Source organism: Aegilops tauschii, chromosome 7 (assembly GCF_002575655.3).
Source record: "Aegilops tauschii subsp. strangulata cultivar AL8/78 chromosome 7, Aet v6.0, whole genome shotgun sequence".
In the NCBI taxonomy this organism is placed as follows: domain Eukaryota; kingdom Viridiplantae; phylum Streptophyta; class Magnoliopsida; order Poales; family Poaceae; genus Aegilops; species Aegilops tauschii.
In genome coordinates this window covers 466896789-466904501 of record NC_053041.3, presented here as the reverse complement: position 1 = coordinate 466904501, position 7713 = coordinate 466896789, and positions in this window count along the sequence as shown.

Sequence of the window (7713 nt, the reverse complement as noted above, 5' to 3'; positions counted from 1 at the left end):
GCAGCAATGAGGACAATCCTCAGTTTACGGACCCAGTCCGCATAATTGCTACTACCAACTTTCAACTAAATTTTCTCTAGGAACATATCTTAAACAGTAGAACTAAAGCGCATGACATAATTTGCAAAGACCTTTTGACTATGTTCATGATAATGAAGTTCATCTGATTATTGAATGAACTCCCACTCAGATAGACATCCCTCTAGTCATCTAAGTGATACATGATCCGAGTCAAACTAGGCCGTGTCCGATCATCACGTGAGACGGACTAGTCATCATCGGTGAACATCTCCATGTTGATCGCATCTACTATACGACTCATGTTCGACCTTTCGATCTCTTGTGTTCCGAGGCCATGTCTGTACATGCTAGGCTCGTCAAGTCAACCTAAGTGTTTCGCATGTGTTCCGAGGCCATGTCTGTACATGCTAGGCTCGTCAACACCCGTTGTATTCGAACGTTAGAATCTATCACACCCGATCATCACGTGGTGCTTCGAAACAATGAACCTTCGCAACGGTGCACAGTTAGGGGGAACACGTCTCTTGAAATTTTAGTGAGAGATCATCTTACTTACTACCGTCGTTCTAAGCAAATAAGATGCATAACATGATAAACATCACATGCAATCAAATAGTGACATGATATGGCCAATATCATTTTGCTCCTTTGATCTCCATCTTCGGGGCACCATGATCATCTTTGTCACCGACATGACACCATGATCTCCATCATCATGATCTCCATCATTGTGTCTTCATGAAGTTGTCACGCCAACGATTACTTCTACTTCTATGGCTAACGCGCTTAGCAATAAAGTAAAGTAATTTACATGGCGTTATTCAATGACACGCAGGTCATACAAAAAATAAAGACAACTCCTATGGCTCCTGCCGGTTGTCATACTCATCGACATGCAAGTCGTGATTCCTATTACAAGAATATGATCAATCTCATACATCACATATATCATTCATCACATCTTCTGGCCATATCACATCACATAGCACATGCTGCAAAAACAAGTTAGACGTCCTCTAATTGTTGTTGCAAGTTTTTACGTGGCTTGTATAGGTTTCTAGCAAGAACGTTTCTTACCTACGTAAAACCACAACGTGATATGCCAATTTCTATTTACCCTTCATAAGGACCCTTTTCATCGAATCCGTTCCGACTAAAGTGGGAGAGACAGACACCCGCTAGCCACTTTATGCAACTAGTGCATGTCAGTCGGTGGAACCTGTCTCACGTAAGCGTACGTGTAAGGTCGGTCCGGGCCGCTTCATCCCACAATGCCGCCGAAACAAGATAAGACTAGTAGCGGCAAGAAGAATTGGCAACATCGATGCCCACAACTACTTTGTGTTCTACTCGTGCATAGAAACTACGCATAGACCTAGCTCATGATGCCACTGTTGGGTAACGTAGCAGAAATTCAAAATTTTCTACGCATCACCAAGATCAATCTATGGAGTTTACTAGCAACGAGAGGGAAGGAGAGTGCATCTACATACCATTGTAGATCGCGATGCGGAAGCGTTGCAAGAACGCGGATGAGGGAGTCGTACTCGTAGCGATTCAGATCGCAGTTGATTCCGATCTAAGCACCGAAGAACGGTGCCTCCGCGTTCAACACACGTGCAGCCCGGTGACGTCTCCCACGCCTTGATCCAGCAAGGAGAGAGGGAGAGGTTGGGGAAGACTCCATCCAGCAGCAACACGACGGCATGGTGGTGGTGGAGGAGCGTGGCAATCCCGCAGGGCTTCGCCAAGCACCGCGGGAGAGGAGGAGGAGGAAGAGGGGTAGGGCTGCGCCAAAAAGGAGACGTTCTCATGTGTTGGGCAGCCCCAAAACCCCAATATATATAGGGGAGGGGGAGGGCTGCGCCCCCCATCTAGGGTTTCCCCCTCAAGGGGTGCGGCTAGCCCTAGATGGGGCTTGGGGGGCGGCCAAAGGGGGGAGGAGTGCCTCCCAAGTCAAGTGGAGGCCCTACCCCTTAGGGTTTCCCCTCTCCCATGCGCATGGGCCTTGGGGGGGCTGGTGCCCCTGGCCCATTAAGGCTAGGGCGCCCCCTTACAGCCCATGCTGCTGTATTGGACGTGGTGGAACATTTTCCGAACCTCCGGAATCCTCCGGAAGCTTCCCGGTACAATACCGAAAAAACCCGAACTTTTCCCGGAACCCGAACAACAACTTTCCATATATAAATCTTTACCTCCGGACCATTCCGGAACTCCTCGTGACGTCCGGGATCTCATCCGGGACTCCGAACAACATTCGGTAACCACGTACATACTTTCCCTATAACCCTAGCGTCATCGAACCTTAAGTGTGTAGACCCTACGGGTTCGGGAACAATGCAGACATGACCGAGACGTTCTCCGGCCAATAACCAACAGCGGGATCTGGATACCCATGTTGGCTCCCACATGTTCCACGATGATCTCATCGGATGAACCACGATGTCGGGGATTCAATCAATCCCGTATCCAATTCCCTTTGTCTATCGATATGTTACTTGCCCGAGATTCGATCGTCGGTATCCCGATACCTTGTTCAATCTCGTTACCGGCAAGTCTCTTTACTCGTTCCGTAACTCACATCATCCCGTGATCAACTCCTTGGTCACATTGTGCACATTATGATGATGTCCTACCGAGTGGGCCCAGAGATACCTCTCCGTTTACACGGAGTGACAAATCCCAGTCTCGATTCGTGCCAACCCAACAGACACTTTCGGAGATACCTGTAGTGCACCTTTATAGCCACCCAGTTACGTTGTGACGTTTGGTACACCCAAAGCATTCCTACGGTATCTGGGAGTTGCACAATCTCATGGTCTAAGGAAATGATACTTGACATTAGAAAAGCTCTGAGCAAACGAACTACACGATCTTGTGCTAGGCTTAGGATTGGGTCTTGTCCATCACATCATTCTTCTAATGATGTGATCCCGTTATCAACGACATCCAATGTCCATGGTCAGGAAACCGTAACCATCTATTGATCAACGAGCTAGTCAACTAGAGGCTTACTAGGGACATGGTGTTGTCTATGTATCCACACATGTATCTGAGTTTCCTATCAATACAATTCTAGCATGGATAATAAACGATTATCATGAACAAGGAAATATAATAATAACCTATTTATTATTGCCTCTAGGGCATATTTCCAACAGCCCCCCCCCTCAGATGGGATCTCCAGGGGGCCAGCCCCCCCAGGGCCCCTATAAATAGTTGGGGGGGGGGGAGGGAGGGCAGCCGCACCACAACCCCTGGCGCCTCCCTCTCCTTCCCGTGACACCTCTCCCTCCCGCTTGCGCTTGGCGAAGCCCTGCCGGGATCCCCGCTACTTCCACCACCACGCCGTCGTGCTGCTGGATCTCCATCAACCTCTCCTTCCCCCTTGCTGGATCAAGAAGGAGGAGACGTCGCTGCTCCGTACGTGTGTTGAACGCGGACGTGCCGTCCGTTCGGCGCTCGGTCATCGGTGATTTGGATCACGACGAGTACGACTCCATCAACCCCGTTCACTTGAACGCTTCCGCTCGCGATCTACAAGGGTATGTAGATGCACTCCTTCCTTCTCGTTGCTAGTAGACTCCATAGATGGATCTTGGTGATGCGTAGAAAATTTTAAATTTCTGCTACGATCCCCAACATAAACCTCATCAGACATAAATATCTACAACACACGACGATGTCCACTGCAACAGGAAGAGACGATTCGTCGTTTTGGAAAGCGATTGTTAAGATCAGGCATCTCCTTCGCCTGGGAGCTATTCATCGGATTGGCAACGGGCAATCCACTGTCTTTTGGCTAGATGTGTGGCTTGGGCCACAGCCGCTCGCTAACACCTTCCCCCGGCTGTTCGCTATAGCAACAGCTCCGAATGCATTAGTCAACGAGATTTGGAGGAATGGCCAATGGACCCCTCAGCTCCGTCGCTCCATTGGTACGTTTGAAAGAGACGAATGGGGCCGGTTGGTGGCCCTGTTACAGTCCGTTACACCAAACTCGGATCCAGACTAATTCCGGTGGAAATTAGAACCCTCAGGACAGTTCTCGACTGAATCCTTATACCGGGCCTTACACAACAGAGCGGTTCCGTTCCAAGCAATGGATATTTGGAGGGCACACATCCCTACTAAGATTAAAAAAATTCTATGGCAGCTGGTCCGTGATAGGCTGCCTACTGGTGTCCAGGTTCAGAAGCGACACGACCCAGGGGACGGGCGGTGTCCCCTGTGCGGTGTGATCGAAGATACCAACCACATTTTCTTCAAGTGCAGCCTGGCACAGCTCCTATGGGGCTCCATTCGAGATACCACCAATTGCAATTGGGCACCCAATTCATTTGGAGCCTTCCATACCTTAGTTGCACGACTTTCTGGGCGCCCTCGTAGAATTACTTGGTTTGTCTTTGCGGGAATGGCTTGGGCCTTATGGCATGCTCGGAACAAAGCTGTAATTGAAGGAAAATTCATTAAACACCCTGCTAATATCATATGCAGCTTTGGAAACCATTGAACAAGAAGGAGGACGCTTCAACCATTGCGGTACTACTGGAGAAGCTCCGAGCGCTCGCCTCCCAGCTACGGCGACACAGGACCCATGATGATCAGCAGGGCAACTGAGGGCCTCTGCCGTCACGTTTCGCGTCGCCTCGCTTCGTCGGCGGCGCCGGCATTCATCGCTCCCGCTAGGCGGAACCACTAGTTATTTGGCCTGGTGCCTCGGCCCTACGGGTCTGTATCGAACCTTTTTATTTTCCTGTTTCCTTTTCGGCGAACTCCTTTGAACCTCAATTTGTACTTGTAAGGGCTTTAACATGCCTCCTCTCTAAAAAAAATCTCCACACTTCACCCACCTCTCCCACTCCTCCCGTTATCTTCTCCTCTCTTCCCTCCCTGCACGTTGTTCTCTGTTCTTCCGAGTAGTTCGTGAGAGAGTTTTCGAGGTAGAAATGTTGGATATTTGCTTGTCACTTTAATCTGATTGGTTTATTATCCTGTAAATGTGTCCCATCTTTATGCATAATTGTCGACATGTAAATCTTAACAATAGAAGAAAAAACCTCACTGTGATACTTTCTTAACTATGGATAATATTCCCAAGAACTGAATCTACATATGGAACAGCACACTCATATCTTGAACCACATTTCTTTTCATTCTCCAATTGCATTATCATTACTGGTACTTATCTTATTTCTTACGATACCCTTGCTTACACATTTAGCACATATGTATGGGTTCATCTTACGCATTTAACTCTTCGGTTCTTCTAAATACTATGACTTTTCCATCACACCAACTCTTCATGAACTAAATCAACGATAATCAATTCATCAATGCTCTTACTCTGCCCTATTTAAAAATTCGTCCGATTAACCAGTTAATTTGTCGATCAATCCCTACTCGTATGATCACCGAGTAACCGATAAACTAATCCAATTATATTATACTAATATTAATTGGATCAGTTTATCGGTCTATGGGTTATCAATTTTGGATCGGAAGGAGTAGCAGCGAGATTCAGCAGTGAACTCGCATTTACTAGCAGTGAACAGTACTTTCTTCGATCCAAAAGAAAGTAAAAAAACATACTTCCTCCGTCCCAAAATTCTTGTCTTACATTTATCTAAATATGGATGTATCTAATACTAAAACGTGACTTGATATATCCGTATGTAGACAAATTTAAGACAAGAAATTTAAGACGGAAGGAGTATAAAAAGGAGCACCTCCGTCTTACTAGCAGTGAGTTTTTCCGGTGATCTTAGAACAGCATATTCTTAAATGGCCTCTCTTTTACGTTATCAAACATATTACTCCATTTTATATCTTGCATCTGCTTCAAAAGAGTAAATAGCATAAAGCTACCACTTTATGGGTTAGGGTTCCAAAAAACTATCATTTTTTCGCTGATAACTACGAAGTGAGGGGGTCGGCTGTTTCAAAAAACCCAAAACGTTGAGTACTTATCAATTGATCGCGATTATGACAGGTGGCCCCATGTGTAGAGCTCTAATTGTTTGACCGTTAGGGGTGGACCTGCACACAAATTTAAGAAATCAATCCGGTCCCTGCGTTTTTTTTGCAAAAAGCAATCGGGTCCCTGCTCTCAGATCAGGGCAGCCATTGCCGCTCCTCTCGCTCCCGAGCTGGACCTCACGACTCTGCCTTCTCTGGCCGATGAGCCGCCCGTCGCCGACGCTCACCTGGGCTCAACCCTGGCCGCTCCTCCGCCTCACCTTCTTCTCTCCTGCCTCTCTACGCCCACCGCCTAGCCGTGCTGCACGACGCCGCCGGGCAGTGGCCGCCTCTACGCTGGCTCCCCATAGCGGGCGGCGAGCCCTGGCGGCTCCCGGTGGCGCGGCGACCCGTGCCGGACCCCCACGGCCGCGCGGAGACTCCAGGCGGCGCGCACGGCAGCGACCCCCGCCATGGACGAGGCCAGTGAGCTCCTTGTCACCAAGAGCGCCGGCGAGCTCCTAAGCAGTACCAGCGGCGGCCGGACGTGGCATAGGACGGCGGCGTGGGCCAGCAGTGTGGCCGGCGGCTATGGCGGTTCTCCGGCGTTCTTCGCGAGCAGGGGAGAGTGGAGGAGAAGAAGGAAGGCAGAGAGGAGAAGAAGGAGATGACTAGATGAGAAGAGACATTGACATGTGGGCCCCACATGTCAGTTAATGGTCAAACAAATGATGAAACTAATGCTTCGTTTAGGTGTGGGCCCGACCTGTCATAATCATGATCAATTGATAAGCACTTGGCAATTTGGGTTTTTTGAAACGGCCGACCCTGACTTGGTAGTTATCTGAGAAAAAATAAAAACCAATAGTTTTTGGGAACCCTAACCTGTAAAGTAGTAGTTTTATGCTATTTACTCGCTTCAAAAGCAAAGGCACATTAGCATTGATCATGAATGGCCCTCTCTTTTTTCGATAGAGTATATATTAATATCACGAAGATACTAATTACACCCAGCCTCTGCAACAACACGATGCCTTAATGACATGACGGATGCACATAGCCAAAAAAAGAAGAAGAAGAAACTAAAAAAGAAAGCCCCGCTACAGTATTCCAGGCCTTGCAGCAGCAGCAGCACAACCACCACCAAGACAACACCTGATGTCCAGGTTCTCCAAAAGCGACGCCTCAAAGGAGGAACAGTGCACCAACGTCGTCATCACCCAATCGTAGATCTTGGGTTTTCATCCCAGAGATAATACCCGCTCTCAAAACAATGCCTTCAACAAGACCATCGCCAGGCACAACCAATTAAGGCCAGACCTTGGATTTTCACCCTGAAAGGCAAGACTTTGAACTTCATCTGTGCTGTCGCCCCCACTTACACACCGTTGCTATGAATCCCGAAACTCCAAGCAAGTTCCTTAACGTCATAGGCTCCAATCACCATTACTAGTCCTCCAATCTCGGCTTCCATGACATTCTGCGCCTCTGACTTCACCATGGAGCTACATATCTCCTGATGGCAACAGATAGCAGAGCTTCGCGCCGCTCGCTCCTTAACTGAGAACAAATGGGCACGACCGAATCCCACCCGGTCCAGCAATCTCCAGGCATAACACACCCATGGGAGTTCGCCGGTGGAGCCTTCCGGAACCCACCACTCCGGCCAGATCAGGAAGGACATGCGTCAGGCAGATCTTCGTATTGGCGCAAGAGGAACCCTAGGACCGCCGC